The sequence below is a fragment of the Rhinoderma darwinii genome, chromosome 4 (genome assembly GCF_050947455.1).
Source record: "Rhinoderma darwinii isolate aRhiDar2 chromosome 4, aRhiDar2.hap1, whole genome shotgun sequence".
NCBI lineage: Eukaryota > Metazoa > Chordata > Amphibia > Anura > Rhinodermatidae > Rhinoderma > Rhinoderma darwinii.
Genome location: NC_134690.1, coordinates 229236469 through 229264459, shown reverse-complemented (window position 1 = coordinate 229264459; position 27991 = coordinate 229236469). Strand labels below are relative to the sequence as shown.

Sequence of the window (27991 nt, the reverse complement as noted above, 5' to 3'; positions counted from 1 at the left end):
CTGAATGCTGTTTTGAATACTTTGAGGGGTCCAGTTTTCAAAATGGGGTGATTTATGGGGACTTTCTAATATATAAGGTCCTCAAAGCCACTTCAGAACTGAACTGGTCCTTGTAAAAATCACCTTTTGAAATTTTCTTGAAAATATGAGAAATCGCTGCTAAAGTTCTAAGTCTTGTAACGTCCTAGAAAAATAAAAGAATGTTCAAAAAACGATGCAAACATAAAGTAGACATATGGGTGATGTTAACTAGTAACTATTTTGTGTGGTATTACTATCTGTTTCACAAGCAGATACATTTAAATTGAGAAAAATGCTAATTTTTGCAAATTTTCTCCAAATCTTGGTGTTTTTTACAAATAAATATTGAATTTATCAACCAAATTTTTTCACTAACATAAAGTACAATATGTCACGAGAAAACAATCTCAGAATCGCTTGGATAGGTAAAAGCATTCCGGAGTTATTACCACATAAAGTGACACATGTCAGATTTGAAAAATCGGCTTCGTCCTGAAGGCCAAAACAGGCTCAGTCCTGAAGGGGATAATAAGGATTTGGTTTTTAAAAATAGAACAATCAGAATAAATATAGGAGTTGTTTCTATTTCCGTCTTTTATTATGTAATTGTGCCATTTTCGCACACAAACATTGATAAATCAGTCCAAGTATGTAAATCATTAAGGGATTTGGGATGTCTAGTGGTCACAGGGGTGTAAGTGATTAAGTTTCTCTTACAGAATGTACAGTCCTTGCCAGATGACCATATTGCTTAAAGCAATGTACTCCATCTTCCTGGAGAAAATGGCAATCTTCAGCATCACTATAATGAAATACAGATGTATGTTATATGCAGAACTCCCCTGGGGAAACAAGGAGAAAAGTCGGTGAGTGATGGTTATTAGCATGAACCAGGACTCAAGGAAGCATTCTTCTCTATTAACAGGGCAGATAAAGCACTGAATGTATACATGTGTGTGTATATATATATATATATATATATATATATATATAATACGGTATATGTTGAATTTTGGTCCACTAAGCATGAATTGAGACTACAGCTGGGAGATTGTTGATTTACATAACCATGTCCACATCTTTAGCCTGCATGAAAGCGATATACAGACATCAATAGAAATAAAGCAGGGCTGGACAAAACTTGGGTTACTAGGATGGCTGTCCCTAGCGACCGGGTTTTGCTCTCTGACCTTCACGCATTCGGTGGCCGGGTGCTCTACTGTGTATAATGGGGAAGTGTTAGGGCAGATTTGACTACTAGGGAAGTGGGTGGAAGAGCACAATTGTTACAACTGGAGGGGAAGGGGTGCATTACTGTGACTGCCATTTAGGGAAACTCCGTTATGACTACTTGGGTCAAAACCTCAAAAAGGCATGTAGGGCCAGGGCAAGGGCTCCCCTGTTCATTTGCTTTGATCAGGCCCTACAGAATGTGGTCTCTGGCTCCTAACCTTTGGGCTGCTAAATGGAAGGTCCTAAAAAATGTTTCACCTGCAGCTGCCAAATTGTGCAAAATTTTCAAATATATTATATATCAGGATATAGAGCAGATTTAGTACTCGGTTATATAAATCTTGACAAAAATGTTTATTCTCTTTAACTCAGTGGCGGACACAGACTGCAAAAGGCCCCTGTGCAGATAATGTGCCAGGGCCCCCCCGCCCCCCCCCCCCCCAATACCGACAAAGTTACCTAAACATATATATGCATATAAAAATAAACCTTACTAATAAAAATTATGAAGGAAGATTTATATTGTACATTTTATTACCAGTTTAGAACACAAGTAACACATTTTTTTCCGGGTTAAATTCTTATCTAAACTAAGTCCCTAAATGTGGGCAAAGAAAATGAAAAACCTATACTCACCTCCTCCGGCGCCTCCGTTCCCCCTCCGCAGCCCCTATCCCTTTCTGTGTTTACAAAGCTGCTGTGGTGACGCGCGGTCGATGGCACATGACCGCTGCAGCCAATCAATGCCCTCAACAGCGATTTGCTGTGGAACTACTGTCCTCAGCAGCACACCAATGAGGAGTTATTGGCAGCAGCGGTCACGTGCCATCGGCAGCGCGTCACCAGTGCAGCCTTGTACACTTGTAACACAGACCGAGACAGGAGGATGGGGGCTGCGGCGGGTGAACGGAGGCGAGGGAGGAGGTGAGTATAGTTTTTTTATTTTCTTTGCCCACATTTAGAGACTTAGGTTAAATTGAATCATTGAATATAACACAAAGCACTCATGCAACTGAGATGCAATAATTTAGATGATCTTATCATGCTTAGCTTACTGCACTGTTACCTATCAAGCAGGACTGAATCTCAAGATATCTACAGAGGGGGCTGTATGGCGTTATCTACAGGGGGGACTGTATGGCGCTATCAACAGAGGGGGCTGTATGGCGTTATCTACAGGGGGGACTGTATGGCGCTATCTACAGAGGGGTCTGTATGGCGCTATCTACAGGGGGGTCTGTATGGCGCTATCTACAGGGGGGACTGTATGGCGCTATCTACAGGGGGGACTGTATGGCGCTATCTACAGGGGGGACTGTATGGCGCTATCTACAGGGGGGACTGTATGGCGCTATCTACAGGGGGGACTGTATGGCGCTATCTACAGAGGGGGCTGTATGGCGTTATCTACAGGGGGGCTGTATGGCGTTATCTACAGGGGGCTGTATGGTGTTATCTACAGGGGGGACTTTATGGCGTTATCTACAGTGGGGTCTGTATGGCGTTATCTACAGGGGTTCTGTATGGCGTTCCCTACAGGGGGGGTCTGTAGGGAAAGTCATACAGCCCCCCCCTGTAGGGAACGCCATACAGACCCCCCTTTAGGGAACGCCATACAGACCCCCCTGTAGGGAACGCTATACAGCCCCCCCTGTAGGGAACGCTATACAGCCCCCCCTGTAGGGAACGCCTTACAGCCCCCCCCTGTAGGGAACGCTATACAGCCCCCCCCCTGTAGGGAACGCCATACACCCCCAATCACTCAAAAAAATGCGACCTACAGTGTGAAAAGACAAAAGACATGTATCCCCTATCCACAGGATAGGGGATACATGTGTGATCGCTGGCATTGATAGGGAGAGCGGGGGACCGAAAGTCCCCCGAAGTTCTCCATCACTCACCTCTGACTTCCGGTGTCTGCGCAGCTCAAGTGTGACCGGCGCTCCATTCATTTCTACGGAGCTGCCGACACAGACCCCGGAAGTCCGAGGTTTGTGATGGAGAACTTCAGGGGACTTTCGGTCCCCCGTTCTCCCTATCAATGCCAGCGATCACACACGTATCCCCTATCCTGTGGATAGGGGATACATGTCTTATGTTTAATGGCAGAGCGGGGAGATACTCCCTGCTCTGCCGTAGTGTTCCGTGGCATCGCGCTGTAGCAGCCATAGCGGCAGCTAGCGGAGATTCCGGCCAAGGTGGGGGCCCGTGCCGGCAGGTGACGCGGGCCCCCTCATGCCGCGGCCCCGTAGCAGCCGCTACGGCTGCTATAGCAGTAGTTACGCCACTGTGTTAGGGGGAGTTCACACTGAGGTTTTTTTCGCGAAAAACGTCAGAAAGTGCCTCCCATTGAAATCCATGAAATTTTTCCTGCGAGCAGTAAAAACCGCATGCGGGAAAAAGAAGCGCAATGCCCTTTCTTCGGGCGTTTCTGTCTCTGACTTCCCATTGACAACAATGGCAGGCAGAAAATGCGTTTTTTGCTGCGTTTCCCTGCCCACGGCCCGATGGCCGAAAAACGCCACAAAAAAACGCAATGAAAAACGCGGGAAGTGTTCTACCGGCAGGTCAAAATATGCCTCAAAATTCCGGAAGGAATTATGAGGCAGATTTTTCTACATAAAAACTTCTCCCTTCTGACATGAACTTTTTAACTTCATCTACCTGTCCTCTGCAGTCTGCACGTCCTCCACTCGTCCTGTGTCTGTCCTCCGCTCATCCTATGAGTTCTCCGGCAGTCCTGACTGTACTGTCCAGCCGCCCGAAGTCTTACGTCGCACCGCCCCCTGTCCTCTCCCCTGCCTGAGCGCTCCTCCTACCACCAGCATCGCCGTCCTGTCCTATTCATCTGTGCCAGATTGGCAGTGCAGTGTAGCGGCTATCACCGGGCCCGGGCACCCGCCCCCTCCCTCCCGATTGGTAGTGCAGTGTGGCGGCTATCACCGGGCCCCCGCCCCCTCCCTCCCCTCATGCCTAGTGTTGTGATGCTACTAGGCATGAGGGGGCCCGTGCCGCCAGGCCTGGTACATAAAATGTAATGTGCCTGTCAGGGCGACACGGGCCCCCCCATGCCGCGGGCCCCGTAGCAGCTGCTACGGCTGCTACTGTGGTAGTTACGCCACTGAACGGGCCCCCTTCCCACGCGGGGCCCTTGTGCAGCTGCACCGGCTGCACATGCGGTATGTCCGCCCCTGCTTTAACTATATTGCTTCCCAGACTGTGAATACTTAAGGTTACAGTAAATAACCTGTGAAAACATTTGTATACAAGTGTCTTTGGTGTGTTCATGCAAACACGTCTAATACAAAGGTGCTCTCCACATCTGGGCTTAGCTCATTTCACAATCTGACAAAGTGAAAATGGTATTTCTTCAAGATTGCAACCAAAAAAATGTAATGTCTATGACCCCCAGCTGGTACTAAAAACAGCTTTGTGAATTACTACACTGTTGGCTGGGGAAGACGTTATTTAACCCCTTCCCGACATTTGACGTACATGTACGTCATGGAAAGTACTGACTTCCCGCATCTTGCCGTACATGTACGTCAAACGTTTGGCACCGGCTCAGAAGCTGAGCCGGTCCCATCATCACCGGATCTCAGCTGTATCTTACAGCTGACATCCGACTGTAACGGCGGGGACCGAAATTAGCTTCGATCCCCGCCATTAACCCCTTAAGTGCAGCGCTCAAACGCGATCGCTGCACTTAAGGTGTTTGCAGCTCATCGGAACCCCAGTAATGAAATTGCCGGGGTTCCGGTGGCTGCAATGGCAACCGGAGGCCTAATACTGGCCTCCCGGTCTGCCTAGCACCGAAGCCGGTCAAGATCCGCCCGGCGGCGGAGCCTGATCGGCTTCCGTAGCTGCCGGCAAGATGGCGCCGGGTCAGGTGCTGATCCGGCGTCATCAGCGGTGGAAGTCAGCTGTACTGTACAGCTGACATCCACCTGTGACGGCAGGAACCGGAGCTAGCTCCGATCCCTGCCATTAACCCCTTCGATGCAGCAATCGAAAGCGATTGCTGCATCGTAGCGGTTACAAGCAGATCGCCAGCCCTGACAGGCAATCGGGACTGGCGACTGCTGTTATGGCAACAGGAGACACAATGGTCTCCTGCTCTGCCATTACGGAAGCCGATTTAGGCCCCGCCGGGAGGCGAAGCCTAAACGGCTTGCTGTCAGTGAATGACTGACAGATCTAATACATTGCACTACATAGGTAGTGCAATGTATTAGAAAAAAAAAAATCTGACCGTTGGACCTTCAAGTCCCCTAGTGGGACTTGAGAAAAAGTGTAAAAAAAGTATAAAAAAGTGTAAAAAAAAGTGCAAAAAATAAAAGTTTGAAAACAATAAAAGTTTCAAGTAATCAAATAACACACAATCCCCCTTTTACTCTTATCAAGTCCTTTATTATTGAAAAATAATAATAAACCATATGTATTTGGTATCGCCACGACCGTAACGACCGGAGGTATCAAAATATTATATTATTTATTGCACGCGGTGAACAGCGTAAAAAAAACCCGTAAAAAACGTTACCAGAGTTTCTGTTTTTTAGTCACTTTGCCCTACAAATATTACAATAAAAAGTGATCAAAAAGTCGCACGTATCCAAAAATGGTACCTATAAAAACTATAGCTCGTCCCGCAAAAAACAAGCCCTCATACAACTCCGTCGACAAAAAAATTAAAACGTTATGGTTCTCACAACTTGGCGACAGAAAAAATACATTCTTTTTACAAAAGTAATTTTATTGTGCAAAAAGTTGTAAAACATAAAAAAGTTCTATAAATGAGGTATCGCCGGAATCGTACTGACCCGCAGAATAAAGGTAACATGTAGTTTATAACGCGTGGTGAACTCTGTATAAAAAAAAACCAAAAAAAGCTGTGCCAGAATTGCGTTTTTTGGTTTACCTGGCATCCCAAAAAATAGGATAAAAGGTGATCAAAAAGTCACATGTACCCCAAAATGGTACCAATAATAACTACAGCTCGTCCCGCAACAAACCAGCCCTCATACCGCTACGTCTATGAAAAATAAAATTAGTTATGGCTCCAATAAGTCAGGAAATAAAAAAATATGCAGTTGTGCCCGAGGAGAACATTTCTTCTGTTTCAAGAGGCGATTTATCAAGGACCTAAAATTAGGGAACCAGGAAGGGAGGGCCCAATCATATCCGATGGAAGCGACGGTGCCCGTATTATACCAGGATAATACTTTCCCAGCAAAATTCCCCAAACTACAAAGGCGCGGAGTGTGGACCAAAAGGGGGATAAGAAATGACACCATTTATCAGTGCGACACCGGCCTGTGCAGAAAGGATTGCTTCACAGCGTAACACACATCTATGGATTATTTTTCTTTTTTTATACTACCTGACTATGCCCCTTATATACTCCGCCCCGCTTACATGTACCCCCACATTATAAAACACCAGCAATACTCAAACAAATATAGTACCAAGCAAAATCCGCTCTCCAAAAGCCAAATGGTGCTCCCTCGGCCCTGAACCCTACAGCGTGCCCAAACAGCAGTTTCCTTCAACATATATGGCACCGTCATACCCGTGAGAACCCTTTTAACAATTTTTGTGGTGTGTGTCTCCAGCGTCATAAGCTGGGCATGACATATTTGCCACTGAATGGCATATCTAGGGAAAAATATTAATTTTTAATTTGCACCATCCGCAGCGCATTCATTTATGGAAAAGACCTGTGGGGTGAAAATGCTCACTACACCCCTTAATAAATGCCTTGAGGGGTGCAGTTCCATAATGGGGTCACTTATCAGGGGTTTCTTTTTATTATTTCACATCTGAGCCTCTGCAGTTGTGAACCAATACTTTGTAAATCGCCAAATTAGGCCTCCACTCCGCATGGTACTCTTCACTTCTGAGCCCTGTCATATGTCCAGACAAAAGATTAGGGCCACATGTAGGGTGTTTCTAAAACCGGGAAACACCGCATAATAATTAGAGAGCTGTCTTGTTATGGTGGCACAAGCCGGGCACCACATATTGGCATATCTATGGAAAAAAATCCCATTTTCACTCTGCAACATTGAGCGCACACTAATTTCTACAAAACACCTGCAGGGTTAAAATGCTTACTACACCCCTTGGTAAATGCATTGAGGGGTGTAGTTTACAAAATGGGGTCACTTCTGGGGGGTTTCCACTGTTTTGGGCCCACAGGTGCCCAGAAACCAATCCAGCAACATCTGCACTCCAAATGGCGGTCCTTCCCTTCTGAGCCCTGCCGTTTGCCCAAACAGCAGTTTATGACCACATATGGGGTATTGCCGTACTCGGGAGAAATAGCTTTACAAATGTTGGGTTCTTTTTTTCCTTTATTTGTTGAGAAAATGAAAAAATTTGCGCTAAAGCTACGTCTTATTGAAGAAAAAGGACTGTTTTTATTTTCACTGCCTAATTCTAATAAATTCTATGAAACATCTGTGGGGTCAAAATGCTCACTACACCCCTAGATGCATTCTTCAAGAGGTGTAGTTTCCTAAATGGAGTCCCTTTTTGGGCGTTTTCATTGTTTTGTCCCCTCAGGGGCTTTGCAAATGTGACCTGGCCTCCGCAAATCATTCCTGCTAAATGTGATCTCAAAAAGTCAAATAGTGCTCTTTCCCTTCTAAGCCCTGCCGTGTGTCCAAACAGCCGTTTATTACCACATGTGGGGTATTGTTTTACTCGGGAGAAATTGCTTTACAAATTTTGTGGTGCTTTTTCTCCTTTAGTCCTTCTGGAAATGAGAAAAAATTAGCTAAACCTACATTTTCTTTGAAAAAATGTAGATTATTATTTTCAGGGCCTACTTCCAATAATTTCTGCAAAAAAACTGTGGTGTCAAATCGCTCACTATACCCCTAGATAATTTCCTCAATGGGTGTTGTTTCCAAAATGGGGTCACTTGTGGGGGGTTTCCACTGTTTTGTCCCCTCAGGGGCTTTGTAAATGTAACATGGCCTCCGCAAACCATTCCTGCTAAATTTGAGTTCCAAAAGCCAAATGGCGCTCTTTCCCTTCTCAGCCTCGCCGTGTGTCCAAACAGCCGTTTATTACCACATGTGGGGTACTGTTTTACTCGGGAGAAATTTCTTTACAAATTTTATGGTGATTTTTCTCCTTTAGTCCTTGTGGAAATGAAAAAAAATTAGCTAAACCTACATTTTATTTGAAAAAATGTAGATTTTCATTTTCACAGCCTACTTGCAAAAATTTCTGCAAAAAACCTGTGGGGTCAAAATGCTCACTATACCCCTAGATAATTTCCTCAAGGGGTATAGTTTCCAAAATGGGGTCACTTGTTTGGGGTTTTCACTGTTTTGTCCCCTCAGGGGCTTTGTAAATGTGACATGGCCTCCGCAAACCATTCCTGCTAAATGTGAACTCCAAAAGCCAAATGGCGCTCTTTCCCTTCTCAGCCACGCCGTGTCTCCAAACAACCGTTTATTACCACATGTGAGGTATTGTTTTACTCGGGAGAAATTGCTTTACAAATTTTGCGGTGCTTTTTCTCCTTTAGTCCTTGTGGAAATGAGAAAAAAAATCGCTAAACCTACATTTTCTTTGAAGAAATGTTGATTTTAATTTTCACGGCCTACTTCCAATAATTTCTGTAAAAAACCTGTGCGGTGAAAATGCTCACTACACCCCTAGATAATTTCCTTGAGGTGTCTAGTTTCCCAGATGGGGTCACTTTTGGGGGATTTTGACTGTTTTGGCACCGCAAGAGCCCTTCAAACCTGACATGGTGCCTAAAATATATTCTAACAAAAATAAGGCCCCAAAATCCACTAGGTGCTCCTTTGCTTCTGAGGCCGGTGTTTCAGTCCAGTAGCACGCTACGGCCACATGTGGGATATTTCCTAAAACTGCAAAAACTGGGCAACAAATATTGAGTTGCATTTCTCTGGTAAAACCTTCTGTGTTATAAAAAAAATTGTATTAAAAATGTATTTCTGCAGAAAAATATGAAATTTGTAAATTTCACCTCTACTTTGCTTTAATTCCTGTGAAATGTTTAAAGGGTTAAGACATTTTCTAAATGCTGTTTTGAATACTTTGAGGGGTGAAGTTTTTAAAATGGGGTGACTTTTTTGGGGTTTCTAATATATAAGGCCCTCAAAACCACTTCACAACTGAACTGGCCCCTGTAAAAATAGCCTTTTGAAATTTTCTTGAAAATGTGAGAAATTGCTGCTAAAGTTCTAAGCCTTGTGAGGTCATAGAAAAATAAAAGGATGTTCAAAAAACGATGCCAATCTAAAGTAGACATATGGGGGATGTTAATTAGCAACAATTTTGTGTATTATAACTGCCTGTCTTACAAGCAGATACATTTAAATTGAGAAAAATGCTAATTTTTGCAATTTTTCGCTACATTTTGGTGTTTTTCACAATTAAATACTGAACATATCGAGCAAATTTTGCCAGTAACATAAAGTCCAATGTGTCACGAGAAAACAATCTCAGAATCGCTTGGATAGGTGAAAGCATTCCGGAGTTATTACCACATAAAGTGACACATGTCAGATTTGAAAAATGAGGCTCTGTCAGGAAGGTCAAAAGTGGCTAAAGAGGGAAGGGGTTAAAGAATTTCCTCTACATGAGGTGTGGAATCTTAGGCAGGGAAGGAATTCCTAGAATTGAAGAAAGAGGCATAGTGAAATTGAATGTTAACCGTGGAGTAGTAATGAGATGTAGGAACAGAAGGAAGAAGATGTAACAGTTTTGGATTAAAGGGGAGATTGAAGAGAAACGGAGAGGAGGGGTGTTAGGCTGTGTGATCCAAAGAGATAGTCTAGAGATCTATGGCATATTTAAGAATCAAGTATTTATTGTAAACACTCGACAAATCATGAAGTGTGAAAAAAATAACAAAGGAATATTTTTAGATACAAAACATTTTTTAGTTTGGAACGATGGCCCAACATTGTGTTCAGTTTGTTCTTCCTATTTGAAAGGGGTTTTCGAGAGACATTTGTAGCATACTGCCATGCCATCATATCCGGTCAGCTGTGGTCCGATCGATAGTAAGAATGAAGTGATGCAGCGTTCTGGCTAAAGGGCAACTAAACGTTTGACAAACTTCTGACATGTCATAGTGACACGTCAGATGTTTTGATTGGTAGGGGTCCGAGCACATAGAACCCCCACCAAACCCTGAAACAAAGCGGCAGAAGCGCTTGTGTGAGCGCTCAGCCGCTTCTTGTCTGTTCGGCTTTTTCCGAAAATCAATGTATCGGAGTAGAGGCTCAATAGAAAGTCTATGAGCCCGTACTCCGATACATTGGCTTTCCGGAAAAAGCAGAACAGAAACTAAAATCGGCTGAGCGCTCAAACGAACGCTTCTGCCGCTTCGTTTTAGCGATTGGTGGGGGTCTCAGTGCTCGGACACCCACCAATCAAAACTTCTAACATGTCGCTATGACATGTCAGAAATTTGTCAAACGTTTAGTTACCCTTTAAGCCCCATGGATCTACGGTTTAAATATACATGGGAGCAACTAAATGTATTGTCCAGCCATTTCCAAATAGTAAGGATCACATCTATTTCTTACCATGCCTCATTGATCATTTGTACTTCTTTGTGAAGAGAGGGGTTACGTCTTGTTCACATGGCGTATTCTCAAACAGCACTTGGATTAGGCATCACATTGACTTCCCTGAGAAAAGGCGCTGAAGGTACATATGGTGTGTTTTTATTTTTTTCTACACGTGTAATTAAATTACGCGCCATGTAAAAAAAAAAAAGAAGACATGTCAATTCTTGGCACGGTTTACACGTCGTGTATTCCATTAAATTTGATGGAAGGCAAAAAACATGATAAAAGCCTCTAGAAACGCTTCAAATACACATTAAAATACACGTGCTTACTGGAAAAAACGCTTAACCCCTTAATGACCAGGCCATTTTGCGCGTTAATGGCCAAGGATTATTTTTTGTTTTTTCATGGTCGCATTCCAAGAGTCATAACTCTTTTTTTATTCCGTCGACATAGCCGTATAAGGGCTTGTTTTTTGCGGGACGAGTTGTATTTTGTAATTGTACCATTTTTAGATGCTTATAATATATTGATTAACTTTTATTAACTTTATTTTAGGAGAGAATTGAAAATAAGCAGCTATTCCAGCATTGATTTTCACGTTATAAATTTATGCTGTTTACTATGCAGCGTAAATAACATGTTATCTTTACTCTATGGGTCGGCACGATTAAGGGGATATCAAATATATAAAGGTTTTATATATTTTCCTACGTTTGCACAATAAAAACCCTTTTAGAAAAAAATTACTTGTTTTTGCATCGCTTCATTCCAAGAGCCGTAATTTTTTTTTTTTTCCGTCAATGTGGCCGTATGTGGGCTTGATTTTTGCGGGCCAATGTGTAGTTTTCATTAGTACAATTTAGGGGTACATAGGACTTATAGATTAACTTTTATTTAATTTTTTATGGAGGGAATGGGAGAAAAGAGAGAATTTTGCCGTTGTTTTTTGCTTTTTTCTTGGACGCCGTTCATCCGGCGGTTTAATTAATGTGTTCATTTTATTGTTCAAATTGTTACGATCGCGGGGATACCATATATGTGTATGTGTTATTTGTTTTGGCACTTTTACTAAATAAAACCACTTTTTGGGCAAAAAAAGTAGTGTTATTTGATTTTGACCAATTTTTTTTTTTTTTTCACAAACTTTATTTAACTTTTTTTTTTTTAGTCCCACCAGGGGACTTCACTATGCGATCTGCTGATCACATATATAATGCTTTGGTATACTTCGTATTCCAAAGCATTATTGCCTGTCAGTGTAAAACTGACAGGCAATCTATTAGGCCATGCTTCCGGCATGGCCTAACAGGCATTTTCTGAAATCAGACCTGGGGGTCTTTGTTAGGCTGGATTCACACGAACGTGGCGTTTTTGCGGACGCAAAAACGCGGCGTTTTGCGCGCGCAAAAAACACTTGACAGCTCCGTGTGTCATCCGTGTATGATGCGCGGCTGCGTGATTTTCGCGCAGCCGCCATCATAGAGAAGAGGCTAGTCGACGTCAGTCACTGTCCAGGGTGCTGAAAGAGTTAACTGATCGGCAGTTAACTCTTTCAGCACCCTCGACAGTGAATGCCGATCACAATATCGAGCAACCTGTTAAAAAAAAAGGAAAAAGTTCGTACTTACCGAGAACTTCCCTCCCGGCCGTTGCCTTGGTGACGCGCCTCTCTTGACATCTGGCCCCACCTCCCTGGATGACGCGGCAGTGTGACCGCTGCAGCCTGTGCTTGGCCTGTGATTGGCTGGAGCTGTCACTTGGACTGAATTGTCATCCCGGGAGGTCAGACTGGAGGAAGAAGCCGGGAGTTATCGGTAAGTCAGAACTTCTTTTTTTTTTACACGTTCATGTATATTGGGATCGGAAGTCACTGTCCAGGGTGCTGAAACAGTTTAACTCTTTCAGCACCCTGGACAGTCACTATCTCCTGACGTCGCGTTCCGGAAATTTTTTTTGCCGGGTTCGGCCAAAACGAGTTCGGCCAAACCCGGTGAAGTTCGGTTCGGTTGTCCAGGTTCGCTCATCTCAAAGACACTCCGTATGGATGTTTGTAAACAGAAAAGCATGTGGTGCTTTTCTGTTTACATTCATCCTTTTGACAGCTCTTGCGCGAATCACGCAGTTCGCACGAAAGTGCTTCCATGCGGCATGCGTGGTTTTCACGCACCCATTGACTTCAATGGGTGCGTGATGCGCGAAAAACGCCGAAACTGACATATCGTGACTTTTTTTCAGCGGACTCACGCTGAGTAAAAATCACGGACATGTCAGCACGGCCCCATAGACACATATGGTCCGTGCAAAGCGCGTGCAAATCACGCGCGTTGCACGGACGTTTTTCCCGTTCGTCTGAATAAAGCCTTAGGCCCCCGGCTGCCATGGAAACCCGACGGCGACCCGCAATTTCTTTGCGGGGGCGCTGATGGGGTGACAGAGGGAGCTCCCTCCCTCTGTCAAACACATTAGATGTCGCTGTTGACAGCGGCATTTAATGGGTTAAACTGCCGGAATCAGAGCGTGCTTCGACTCCGTTAGTTGCAGCAGGAGCCAGGCTGTGTATAACAGCCATGCTCCTGCCGCTGATCGCGTGTGTACACGGTCGATACCCACGCGATCAGAGGACGGATATATCCGTCCTCCTGCGCGAACTAGCAGCTGCAGAGGACAGATATATCCGTCCTTCGGCGTTAACAGGTTAAGAATGTGTTTCAACATTTATTACACATCGGGTTTTTTCCCAGACCCAAAATTACGCCGTGTGAAAATAGCCTAAGAGACCAATAACTGCAAAGCTGGAATGGATCCAAAAGTCCTGCATTTGTTTAAAATTTGGATTTTAATGGTTTCAAACGGAACTATTACCAGGCATCTCCAGGTCACCTACAGGTGTGATTTTGCCATTTCTCAGTCAGTTTTTTGGCATTACAAACCTTCTTTTACTATTGAAAGAACTAAAAACTTTTTACCTATATTAGTGCCCTTTTAGTTGATTTTTTTTAAACATCACTCAAAAACCTTGGGCTTGGCCTTACTCTTTTTAAAACTACCTACCTAATATTGTCTAGGCCCCCCTTCTGCCACCAAAATAGCTGACCTATTGCATGGACTCCACCATCCTCTGAAGATGTCCTGTGGTATCTGGCACCAAAACATTAGCAGCAGATCCTTTAAGTCCTGTAAGTTGTGAGATCGTTGTTTTTTTTCTAGCACAGCTCACAGATGATCAATCGGATTGAAGTCAACACCTTGAACTCTTTGTCACGTTCCTCAAATTATTACTAAACAGTTTGCAGTGTGGCAGGGCGTATCAACCTGCTGAAAGAGGCCACTGCCATTAGGGAACACCGTTGCCATGCAGAGGTGTACTTGGTCTGCAACAATGTTTAGGTAGGTGGTACATATCAAAGTGACATCCACGAATGCCAGGACCCAAGGTTTCCCAGCAGAACATTGCCTTCTTTCCATAGTACATCCTGTTGCCATCTCTTACCTGGGTAAGCAACGAACACGCATCTAGATGTCCACATTTTGTAAAAGAAAAAATTATTTATCAAACCAGGCTACCTTCTTGCATTGCATCATGGTCCAGTTCTGATGCTCACGTGCCTATTGTAGACACCTTTCTATCATAGTCGGAATTAACTTTTTCAGCAATTTCTGCTACAGTAGCTATTCTGTGGGATCAAACTAGGCAGACATGACCCTACTGATTGTCCTTCCTTGGACCACTTTTGGTAATTACTAACCACCTCATACCGGTAACACCCCACAAGTCCTGCCGTTTGAGATGCTCTGAACAGTTGTCTAGCCTTCGCAATTTGGTCCTTGTCACAGTCTCTCAGATTCTTACACTTGCCCATTTTTTCCCGCTTTCAACACATTAACCTCAAGAACTAAATGTTTACTTGCTGCCTAATATATCCCACCCCTTGACAGGTGCCATTGTAATGAGATAATCCAGGTTATTCACTTCACCTGTCAGTGGTTTTAAGGTTATGGCTAAATTGGTGTATATTCCCCAGGGTTTTACAGGGATTGTCATGTCACATACACACATCAGTTCCCGTCTCAAATAGTGCTCACAATTGAACTTCCCCTATCTCAGCCACTCACACTAGGGCTAATTTTGTGGTAAGCGAATTTATCTACCAGTATGATTTTTGAAGGAAATCGGAGTACCCAGATGAAATCCATGCAAATACAAAAAGAGCATACAAACACTATGTAGATGTAGTTTAGTCAGATTTAAAGCCAGAACCCGTTTACACACCTTCGTCATGTTTCCGTTTTTACAGGATCCATTATGGACATAAGGGATACTTTGCCTTTTACTATATTCCTTTAAGTGCTTCTTTTGTGAAAGAGCTATATTTTCTAAGGCTAAAGTGCTGCTATAATCATGGTGGTTATATTATTGCTTACATGAATTTGTAACAATGTTTATTTCTTCCTAGACATTGGGGTACATTTATAAAAAGGCTTCGTTGTACGGTCGAGTTGAAAATGGGGAAAGCATATGCTTCAAATTTATAAATAACCTGGTCAATGTTTTATTTATTTTTTGCATGTTCTCCTTTTGATCACTAGTATTAGTTAGCATGCTATAACATAAAAAGACTTGCACCGTTGTCTGACGGGCCTCCATACTCTGCATTGGATTTGGCGGCCTGTTGCAAGGTCAAGTAGCCAGTTTAGCGCCAATGGCCATTTTGTCATTAATGTTAATATTGCTTATAAAAACACCTCTACACCCTCAAATAAATATTCAATCTGTCTTTGTTATACTTTAAGATTTCACACCAGTTTCATACTGGCCGATACCAGGTACAAAGTTCTGAAATTTGGTACGCTCATCTCACAGTGATCCCACTATAGTTCACGAGAACCGTTGTTATGTAATTCATTTTACTCAGTGACTGTCCCATGCAAATTAATCAAGTTTTTGTTTTAGAAATAAATCTCAAACAATAAGCCAAGCCAGAGATCCATTATGCTTTATTTACATGCATCACCATCTTGTTTTTTTTTTTACCAACTAGGTTACAATTTAAAATGGAATACACAAGGCAATACCTACTAACACAACGTGGAGTAAAGCACTGCTTTTCTATTGCAATTGGAACGGGATAGGTATCCGAATCAAGGTGGTGGGTAAAGGTAGTATAGTTGTGGGCTGGTCGCCTTCACGTGGCTATTAGGGTATGTGCACACACACTAATTACGTCCGTAAATGACGGACGTATTTCGGCCGCAAGTACCGGACCGAACACAGTGCAGGGAGCCGGGCTCCTAGCATCATACTTATGTACGATGCTAGGAGTCCCTGCCTCGCTGCAGGACAACTGTCCCGTAATGAAAACATGATTACAGTACGGGACAGTTGTCCTGCAGCGAGGCAGGGACTCCTAGCATCGTACATAAGTATGATGCTAGGAGCCCGGCTCCCTGCAGTGTGTTCGGTCCGGGACTTGCGGCCGAAATACGTCCGTCAATTACGGACGTAATTAGTGTGTGTGCACATACCCTTAGTGTAAATTATTTCAAAATAAAAGCACCCGGCATAGGCTACACAGGTCATTTGACAACATGTAAACTTTGTAAAACACCAACACCTGACATTCCTTCCATGAACACGTGTAAGTGAATGTGTTCCGACAACATACTTTAGACATTTGTTTCTGACATTGATAAAAGACATACAGAAATAAGCGGGCTGGTGTAATGTACACTGTCCTACATGGAGGGTTCCACAAGCTCCATGACGGTCATGACTATAGAAAGCACTGCTGCGTCTTGAGTTAAGGCCCTTTTACACGGGCCAATAATTGCTGTCCTGGTTGCCCAATCAGTCGACAAATCAGCAAACCCTGGATCGTCGGCTATTCAGATTCCTGATGCGACCCAAAAAAATAGTCGCTTGTCTGCAGCACAGCTCTGTGTGAACAGGGGATGTGCTGCAGACAAGATGCAAATGTATGGGGACAAACCATCGTATTAACGATAGTTGGTTCCCATAGAGTTCCGATCATTGCTCCGTTTAAATGGAACTGAACGAGCGCCGATGTATACGCTGTATTGTCGATTAGCGCTCGTTTACTGGCAGAAAATCTGGCCGTGTAAAAGGGCCCTTATTCCTTCATTTGTATTAAATAGAATTCGAGATTAACTCTGGATTAACTGAAATCGCACACCGTACAGGAAACATTTCATGACATTAGAAGGGAATAGCACGCCATGTTGTTAAAAATCCACATAAAAAAAAGAGGAGACGCTATTCTTAAGGTTAAGTTATACGATCTGATCTCTGACTTTATAGACAAAACAGGATAGAAAAGTAAAGAAAAAAAACCTAGACTTAATTGAAGTAACGCTCTTCAGAACAAGGTGTCCCTTATTACTCACCTCTTTAGCAATGCCACAATGTTCACTAAGCACCCCTTCAATTACATGGCTATGTATCGAATATGAGATTGTAGGCTTTTTCTTTTCAATAAACATTACTCCATATTGAGATATATATATATATATATATATATATATATATATATATATATTCTCTCTCTCAGGAACATAAAACGGCAGAAAACATAACAGCTTTCCTATATTTCCTTAAACTATGTGAAGTAATGGGCGTGGAGCACAGGGAGAAACTTTTATCAGGAGACAAATTACTTTCGGACATGGTAATTTAGCAACACTGGAGAAACAAAGCCACAGATTTGGGAAATTATTTTCATTTGGTTTAGGCAAGCAATATTCAAATATATATATTTATATACAATATATATGTGACATATATGCAAATTTACAAAGGGACTATAAAAAAAATGGCAAGACCTTTAAGAATTGTATATATTAGGTAAATTTCCGTTATCTATTTATTATTGTATCAAGTTAATGAATTAATCAAAAGGCCATCTTAGACTGTCATACTTTCCCCCACCATTAATGAATCCCATAGCGGTTGGAACGATCACCAGATCATAGAATAGTTAACTGGTGGTCTCTGAAGCACAGAAGGGTCCTATTAAGTCCTCCTACACACACATTTTTTTTTATGGTGTTTTAAACTTCATGAAAAAAAAAAAATGCATGTTAAAACGCCAGCGTTTTGTAAAATGTAACAGAGTTTTTTTGTAGTGTGTTTGAAGTCCTAAATGGGAAAAAAGCTTGAAAAATAAAAAAACGGCAAACCAAGAGCAGGCTGCGTTTTGAAAAAAATGCTACCGACTATAAAAAAAAGCAACAAAAATCCCACAAACCAAAACGCAGTTGTATGTAGTGAATTTTTGATTTGACTGTAGACATTAATGTAACATCTGGCTGTGCTAAAAAAACAAACAAAAAACAACAACTTTAAAACGCTATTAAAAACGCCACGAAAAACGCAGCAAAACGCTGGGTGTATGAATCCAGCCTAAATGAGAGCGCTGATGAATAGGGGTCATTACAAGTTACCGTTCCACTTGAATCAATGTATTCCTTGTACAGAATGAAATGACGTTGCCCTCTCATCACTCATTATACATTGGCAATCCTTGTGAGTTTTTTACTTGAGCCATTGAAATGAATGCAGAAACATGTAAAATCTTTGAGTTAGCGTAAGATCTGTTTATAACTTTGGAATCCAGAAATAATTTTTGTTCCAGTTAAGAAATAATCCTGACTTTTGCGCGCAATGTGTATTGTTTACTGTGCAGTCATTTGTTCAATAGCACAGTTTTTAAGACCGGATTTGCAAAGCTAATAAGCAAATCGAGCGGTGAAAAAGTATTTCATTTTGAACTACGCTGCAAGGGGTTGCTAGGCGATAGTGCTCCTTTAAATCTTAAAGGCCAGCATGAGGCAGCCCCCCCCCCCATATTGGAAGGAGTACACAAGCCCCGCACAGTACTGGTTTCCGTATGTATGGATTCCAGTAAAAGATTTCATTGCCCTATTACAGCACCATTAAGAATAAAATTCCACGAGCAGAAGACATGACCAGCAGCTTCCGAATACTGAACACATTTGGTTCCATTCTGTTCCAGAATGCAGCTGCTCAGGCTTAGATAAAACCAGAGGTTCAGCATTGTGTACTAGGACGTAAGTCTGCTACATTGCACTCATGCAAAACTATTACATTTAAAAATATATAAATACTGACAAATATGATGATGTTCTCCACTCTTGCCCTTTTTTAAACTCCTCCGCATGGAGAGGAGACAACTTGGAAATAGAAGAAAGGATTTTACTAGATAGCAGCTAACTACATGGCCTTGTAGCTGCTAAAGGTGCGGTGTGTGCGGTTTCTGAAATGACAGCTACGCGAACACAGACAATATTGACTAACGTATTCCTTCCTGTAAACATCATAATATCATATTAACAAGTCGGAGACGATCACTGCGTCTCACTGGAAAGGCTCAACAATCCGCTTTGAAATTCAACTTGAACGGCTATGTACATATTTGCAACCATTTTTTTTGTATTGTTCCAATGCATTTAAAATAAAAAATAAAGCAACTTTAAATAGTCTTGATTAAAAATCTCCTATTTTGTGTGTACAGCTCATATGCAGAGCTAAGTGTCTCCATGGTTACAGACTGCAAATGAACACTGTGTAGTCTGATCCTGCAGTCATGTGATACTCTCTTTAATCTGACCCCCTCTTCTACTGTCTGTAGTTTATCAAGAAGGTGAAGAAGCGTAACACCACATGACTGCAGGATCAGGCTAGACACATGGATTGTTTATAGTGTAACCATGGAGACACATAGTTCTGTATAGGAACGATCTAAAGATTGTTTAGATCCAGCGCTGAGTCCTTTTAAGTCTGTTTAAAATAGGAAGCTTCTTCCAAGTTTTATTATCAAAAAGGTAAAAACAATTGCGGTAATTGCGGATATTCCCAGAGTACAATGGAGGGATTGTAGCAGTGTGAGCGGTGCCTATGCGTTTCTGACGCCTACTGCGTCCTTAGTCATGGCTTCTAGAAATTGTTTTTACCTTTTTGATAATAAAACTTGGAAGAAGCTTCCTATTTTAAACAGACTTAAAAGGACTCAGCGCTGGATCCAATCTTTGCCTTTTCTTCTGTGTTCATACGTGTGCCGACACGAGGACCCGCGCGTGATACTACACATCCGTGACAAGGGGAGCTGGAGGAACCCTCCCATTTGTTTCTAAAGATTGTTTATCAAGACTATTTCCAAAGTTGCTATAATTTTTATTTTAAAAAAAAATTGCAAAAGTGCTCTTAGCCTTTAAAGGGTTCTCTGATGAATTATGTCAGGAAGTCATATCACACATCCTGAATATACAGACTTAAGATATAAATCAAGAGGAGTAACAGAAACCAAGATGACCCACTCACTTAGGAAACAACCAGATCCCACTGATGTTACTTGCGAAGTATGACCCAATAGCAGAAAATGTGATGATGGATCCATTTAGTTATCCATTACACTATTGAGAACTATAATATGCTATGCAAGTCACCTCTGCCTGGCAGGTGTATTAGTATGCTCTACCATTTTTTGGCAGCTAAGCTGAACTGTATAAAATATCATGAGAAGAAAACCCTACTCTCAATATTGACCCCGTTTCTTAATTTTTGTGCAATGGAAAAAAAAAAAAAAAAAAGATCACGCCACTACTACTTGCCTTGTATGCCTTGAGAAAAAACAGAAAATTAAGTTCCTGCTTGTATCATGGATTCCCACTTAAAATATTGGTAGTAGTGTCATCCTCCTAAGGCTCTGTTCACACGTGCGCTTGGTTCTGTTGGGTTGTAGTAAATTTGACGGCAAAATTAGTATAGTCCACAAAGCTATTCTTGCACCCAAAACCCTTTATAAAATGGACAGACCCAAATAAAAATGACTTAAAAATGTTATTTTTTTTTATAAACTGCGGAGTACCTGACCCTTTAAAAGCTGCATTCGTTTTTGGTTTTTTTTACCATCTTGACTTCTACATTTCAAGATGGCTACCCCAAAAAATTTAACATAAGAACCCAGTGGACGTTCCTTTTCCGTTTTGCAAACACTCCCTTCCCTCCTGCTGTCTATTCACAGCAAACTGCATTATGGCACATGCTACACGCTTAACCTCCCTCTGCTGTGTGATATCGTCCCCCCCTAGATGAAGGCAGCCCACTTCTTTCTACCCACTCTCAGCAGCTTGGAATGTAATTTCTCCTCAGTCCTCCCATTCTCCTTGCTACTGTTGAGATGGTTTATCACAGTCACTGTTGTCTGCTGTGTGATATCTGAGAAAGGAAGCTGAAAGGATCTGGAGAGGCCAATCTGTGTGTTTGAGGGTTTCCACAGCACCTGACTACAGAGGAGTGTGTTTGTAGTCAGAATCCACTAGTTAACCACAGAATTCTGTAAACCAGTAGCAAATACACCTAGCAGTAAAACAGGACTAAGGAGGCAAAACAGTAGATAGATTACAAAGTGGTATATTGTTACATGTTATAGGCACCCACTTTCCATAGAATATTGGCTAACTGGAAGTTATAAGGGTGGAGGTTGTCATATTTCCCATCATTCAATGTCACTAGTTTTCCATTAAACAGAAATTCTTGTTACTTAAAAAGCAAACATTCTCTAAATGTTCAAGCTAGCTTTACCTGTAATAAAACCACAATTATTTAGGACCTCATCGGCACAGGAGCAATGAAATGTAGACTTTTATTGGATGCTACAGACAGATTTTTTTATGAGGCCCTTTAAGAGCAGCAATATTTTCACCTTTATCAAAATGCATTGTATTGGGGTGTCTGTTAAGGACACCAATGGTGTACTCAGTTTTTACATAAAGCAAAGGAATACAAGGGCACCATGACAAAAGACACAAAAACGTAAGTATGCTAAATGTAAGATACATCTCATCGTAAGTGGTTATTATGGAACATTTATTAGCCAGAAGTTGTAAGAAGAATATTGGTTTGTTCTCTGGTCTTGAGCTTGATGTTTTTATAGGATACATTTAAATGTACAAAATAAATGAGGTTTTAGTAATAAATGTTAAAAAAAACCAAAAACTATAAAAAACACAACTATGGGACCACAGAAGGATGCCTATCCTTATAAAGGTGTTTCAGGGTTTATAAAAAAAAAACTGTGAAAAACTTTTTTTTCTATATATCTTCTACGCTGAGAAATGACAGTCAATGGTTCAAAGCCTAAGCTGAACTGCGAGGGAGATTCTGATGGTATGTCCCCTTCTAACTTCTGTCAGGTGCAGTGAGAATTTATGGAAAGAGTGTGTGAGTGTGAGTGAGTGAGTGAGTGAGAGTGTGTGTGTGTGTGTGTGTGTGTGTGTGTGTGTACAAAATCACAATGATCACACTGCACCTAATAACATAAAAAATATGGTTATCAGGATATCTCAGTAGTGCAGTCTCAGGCTTTGGACTTTAACTCCAAATGATCATATCAGCATAAAAATATGTTATTTAAAAATTGTTTTCTCATTTTCCTCTAGTAGCAATGATAAAGAAGTGAAAAATAAACTATACTATGGTAACAAATCCATTCAAATATGCCAGAGGGTCCCATTGGTAAGAGGTCCAGGATCTTGGAGTTCCACCAATGTCCTGTACACATGAATCCAAGCACCATGTTTTAGTGGAGAGATAAGCACCCTGTTTTTTAGTTGAAAGATGGTCATACATGAATTCAGTCATTTAAAAACCTACAAATACTCTAACTAGACATTGATAGGGTGTAGTTTCTTGTTCAAAGCTAGTAATACATGGTTTACGTGCCATTTACTGGACATAGCTATGCAATCTTTTGGATATACCATGATCTGCCCTTTAAAGAGATCTATAAACTGTGGGTCCACCATTAACGTTTTGACTAATATGTGTATTATTCTCACTCAATTCTCTAGCCAGTCTTTTCTTGTGTTCACAATAAGGCTTTTCTATGAAGCAGAAGACTGGATCAGAACATAAGTATCTGACAGAAGACATATTGAAGACCACAAGTGTAAGTCCAGTAAATTGCTTCATTTTTTGACCGAGAAAAGAATAACCCTATTCGATATCCTTCACCCTATTCACAGTTTGGTGATGTGTCCGCTATGATTTTGTGCTCTGTGAACGGACAAGGAAATAAGGGTGAAGACTTTGTAAACAGAGCTACCGCCATTTCTACAAAATTGTAGGTTTTACATCTAGTACCAGGGTCAATAGTTAGTATATTGTGCTGGAGGAACATGGCTGGCTTTGCCGATAGAGCGAAATTTGAGCACCGGTACGGCTCAACTAATCCGATGACCAATTAACCTATGCTACATTTATGGTATAAGCGCAAATGCATCGGGCGGACACGGTCAAGAGTGCTACTTTCAGCCACATTGTAATGACGGACAATGAGTGGTACAGAAAATAAAATCAAAGGACCACAAACATTACAGTACAAGATTGCCAGAAGTCTTCCGCCACACAATTTTAATAATAAAAGAAATAAAAATTGCCAGGTCTGGGAGGTATGATAAAATATTTTGGAAATTCAGTAGTGGGGTGAATTGGTTAGTCTTCTAATGTTATATTGGCCACACCATAGGGACGCATGCGCTTATCTCTTCTGTGACAAAAAATAAAAAAAGCTTGTTTGCGTCTGCTTCCTAACACTCATGCATAATGATTAATCTCTGTACATAACAAAATATATTTATATATTTATATTCATAATGCCATAATGCAAAGGAAAGTCTTCATACATCAATCAAGTACAGAATGAATATATAGATCGATCACTTGCCTCTGTACTTTATATACCTAGTTGCAATAATGTACCATTGCTGTTCATTCACAATATGCTCCCCCCAAAAAAAAGTTACCAAAAAAGAGGCCAATGCAAAACTAAAGGATCAGACATATTGAGGATTAATATGGAAGGGCCTATTCAGCACCAACGTGCTTTCCAGATAAAGCGTGTAATCTGAAATCCCTCTTCTACGCAGACAGTGCGGTACGTGCGGGATATTTTCTTATTCTTACATTTCGGTTATGTTCACACGTAGCGCAAACACTGAGGAATTTCCAACTGGATTTTCTCTGTGTGGAAATTCCACAGCGTATTGTAGTGACAGCAAAGTGTATAAAATTTCAACAAATCTCGTTCATGCACTGCATAAAAAATACGCAGAAAAGTGCGGAAATTGACCTGCGGTGCGGATTTCTCTTGCGAAAACGCTGCGGAAATTTCACACAGAAACAAACCGGTCAGAAATTCTGTAGTGTTTAAGCTACATATGAACTTACCCTTAGGCCTCATGAACACGACTGTAGTGGATTTGCAATTTGCAAAACCATGGATCCGTTGCGGACCTTTAGGTCGCAAAAAAAAAAAAAACTTGTTGTGCTTCCATGTATGATCAGGATTCACAAAAAAAAATAATATTTCTTCAGTTCAGTGAAACCGCAAATCCAGGTCATAAAATGACAGCACGGATCATTGAAAACCACGGTTGTGTGCATGGGGCCATAGAGATGAATGGGTCCGTAATTTATCCACAAACATGAGGCTAAATTGCGGATGCAAATGCACGGTCATGTGGATGAGGCCTTAGGGTTTCCGAACACAGAATATACTATTCCAAGCCAAGTGACAGAAGACTCATATAGTGCAATGCTTGGTAAAAACACCCCGTGTACAGTAATCCTGGTTGTTTTGGTACACATGCATCCACAGCATTGCCAATAGACTGCTATGTCTGCCAGATATACGAAGTCTAAACCCATTCGGGTCATTTGGTGATGAGAAGCTTAAAAAACAAACAAAAAAACAAACAAAAAAGAAAACAAAAAAAAAACAAAACACATGAATCAAGAACAAACTGTATAAACTCCACTGTTGGATATATTAGTAAAATACAGCAGTATACATTTGATTTGGGTGACAGGAAGTAGTACCATGTCAGCAACATATTTATCCCTGAATTGCATCATTGAAAAGAAGAAAAAAAGTGTCAACGGAAATAACAGTATTAAGTAAAGCGTCTTCCATGGAAAATTCTGCCTTTTTGGCATAACGGAGAGGCAGTAAATTGACTGTTAGCTTACATGAATACTATCAGAATATTTCTGTTACAGATTGCAGGGAAAATGAAGAGGGAAAAATGAAACAAAAAGAAAATGTGGAATAAGTTTTACAAGTAAGGATTGCAAAAATGTGATCCTCCCCTAAAAATGAGCAGTATGAATCAGAGGTCTACAGCTGGTGGGGGATGGGACGCATGGCAGCTATGCCAGCTATGAATCGGTTGACAAACACCACTCCAAAACAAGACCGTGCCCACAAGAAGGTCGCATTCTTCCACCTATGTCCTCATCTTGAGCTGACATTTTTGCATACTTGAACAATGGAGGAGGGGAGGTGCACAGATTATCCTGGAAGGAACTTTACTTGAGCTTGAAGGATTTCTGCTAACAGTCATCGCAAGGTTAGGAAAGTTGGTACAGGATTCATGAAAAGGTCATAAGCTGTAAACAGTTTCACTGTCCGTTGCTGACAGCAGTTTTGGCAAAGGGTTTCATTTATAGGCTCTCTCGTCAGTTCGTGGGCCTGTAAAAAAAAAAAAAAAAAAAAAAAAAAAAAAGGGAGAAAACAATAGTTAGTACATGCCAATCTGAGATGAACTATCCATCTATACATGCACATACTAATACCATACAATCCATGGCACGTCACTGTATAAATTGAATATGCTTTTTTTTATTTTATTAATTTTATATGTTTTATCATTCTGGTGAATGGACAACTGAAAAATTAAAGCAGACAGATTTCAGTTTATCAATTGTATAGCATATCTACGGCTGACATGATGGCTGGGGTTATATTCGGGCACAAAGATTGACATGGTCTGGCACACTGGCTCATATTCCGTGAGATTGTAAGTGAATCTGTCATCAGACTATTCTGCCCTATGTAAACTAGGTGTATTCTTTCAAAGCTCCTTTTATCCAAACAGCATCATATTTTGTGTGTTGTTTTGGCTAATAGGAGAGTGAACCTGTCCCCAGACTATGCTGGCCTTACATAGGGCAGCATGGCCTAAGACAGACCTGCTTTATTGAGTGTCTGTCATAGTTTGACCTTCCCAAACCACGCTAGTTAGATCTAGGGGAAAGCAGTGTTGACATACATCTATTACATTATCTTAGTTCTTGCAACAGTGTATAAAAGTAGTTTTTTTTTATCCCACGCACTGTATGCAAATTAGGTTCCAAGTGTCCGGCATCCGGAGCTCTAACCCTTCCCATCCTCTTCCCTCTGCAGATGACTGGCGGCTCTACTGGTCTTCAGCATCATGCGCCTTTCCATCATGACCCATCCATCAACTGCAGAGAAGAGGGGATAGGAGGGGTTCGAGCTCAGGATGCTGAACAAGCCAGACACTTTGAACCCAATTTTCATATGGCGCGTGGGACAGTACTTTTTTACACTGATGCAAGAACTAAGCTATATATCATAGGTATGTTGTCACGGTTTTTTTCTAGACCTGATTAGCGGCGTCAGCAGTTGGGGAGGGGGGTGATCGACTCCCTTTAATAGGTCTTTTTGCATTAAGGAGCAGAGCAGCTAAAGCGACAGTAGAGCAATAAATCACATGGTTACCTCCAGATTAAGAAGCTACCGAACCTCAACTGCTATTTAATGTTAAGTAACTACAAAAAGTCAATAGTCCGTATCTTTTTAACTTCAATACAGGTTTTCACAACATAATTGACTCTTGATTTTGTACTGAGTTTAACTGGGTTCAATAGGTACATGTAACATGAATTGAGTAATGTGTTTAATTTAGGCTGGACTTCAACCACCGGTCAGGCTAAATGTCATCATATTCTGGCTAGCAAGACCCCAGTAGTACCTTTTTGAGAAGCCCTGCTTTAGATAACTGTCTGCCGGACAGCCATCTTCCCAAGCTCCCCCATAAAGATGTATGCTCAGATCTGCTGAGCTTACATGTTTATTGTTGGGGGGGGGGTATAAACCAAATGTTGAAATTCAATATGCTCGATCCTTGTTGCCCTGAACAATAGAAGATCAGGGACAGTCAGGCTGCCGCCATACACATTATATAGCCTTCTATTACAAATTTACCATGCTCAAGGGTTTCTGTGCTGCCGAATATAGTAAAAACCATGCTGGAATATTGTTGCTTTCACTAACATCTTTTTCATTTTCATGTCCACAGCTGAAATGGGAATACAGGAAATCAGATTGTGCACAACAATGGTCTCTGTATACACTGTGGATGTTGTCATGATTTATGTGGACTCTTGCTATATGATCTACAACATATGGTGTGAATTTATTGGAGAGCAGAAGTATTGGCATTTTGGTATTTCCCCACACGCAACACTTGCTGTCAGATAAAATGAACTTCCATGCCAATAAAGTAAACCAGAAACAGGCCTGAGATGGAAATAAATGACATTTGGACAGCATTGTAGAACTATCAAAACAGCTGTCACCCATTTGAACATGCTGGGGCTTACCTTAAAGGAGCTATTGTACAAGCTATGGGATGAGCAGGTGCAAATTCACAGCATCAATATTTTGTTTTTTTGTGTGTCATTGGACAGATGAGAGCGTGGCAGCCAGGTGGAAACATGACCAATTATAACCAATAAGCATAAAAAAAATTCAGACATGACTGGTTGCCATGGACGTCGTAATTTTTTTCTACCAATGATCCAAAAAGTTTCCAGAATTTTCATTAGATTCAAAAAAACATTGTACGGCATATAGATAGGGGTTATCCTGATTGGATAATCCCTTTATGGCGGACGTTAAGCAGACATATGCCTGTCCTTGGACCACAAGGAAGAACAATCTCCCCTATAAATGCTTGCTGGAGTATGGTTTGGCCAAGAATTAAGCAAGCCGAAAATCTTTTAGCACTTGTCTGAAAGTGGGGGCATCATACTGTGGGTCATGTGTTGGCATATGTGTTGGGTATGTATTCAAATACCATACACTTGATGGTGAACACAGAGCTAGCTAGGGACAGGTTACTAAATTTCCAGGAGTCTGAGAAACACTCCTCTACATTGTTTAATGCAGATATTGATATGATTTAAATTAAAGGGGCTCTACAGGAATAGAAAAACATAGTGGCCCCATTTACTTCTAAGGAGCTGAGCTGCAATACCAGGCAACCCA

The 27991-nt window shown here is 41.5% G+C and overlaps 1 protein-coding gene and 1 long non-coding RNA gene across 3 annotated transcripts in view; one reads left to right on the top strand and one right to left on the bottom strand.

Annotated features, from left to right (window-relative positions):
* Positions 1-762: 762 nt before the first annotated feature.
* Positions 763-27576, top strand: LOC142759738 (uncharacterized). Its single transcript, XR_012883188.1, has 3 exons — positions 763-887; positions 22707-22804; positions 27021-27576. It is a non-coding gene; the product is annotated as an uncharacterized LOC142759738 (long non-coding RNA).
* The window catches only part of FOXO3 (forkhead box O3), a 127884-nt gene continuing 125192 nt past the window's right edge, over positions 25300-27991 (bottom strand). For both annotated transcript variants that reach the window (XM_075862246.1, XM_075862248.1), the window contains one exon: positions 25300-25387. The gene's annotated coding sequence lies outside the window, so the exon portion shown is untranslated. The remainder of the gene's footprint in view (positions 25388-27991) is intronic.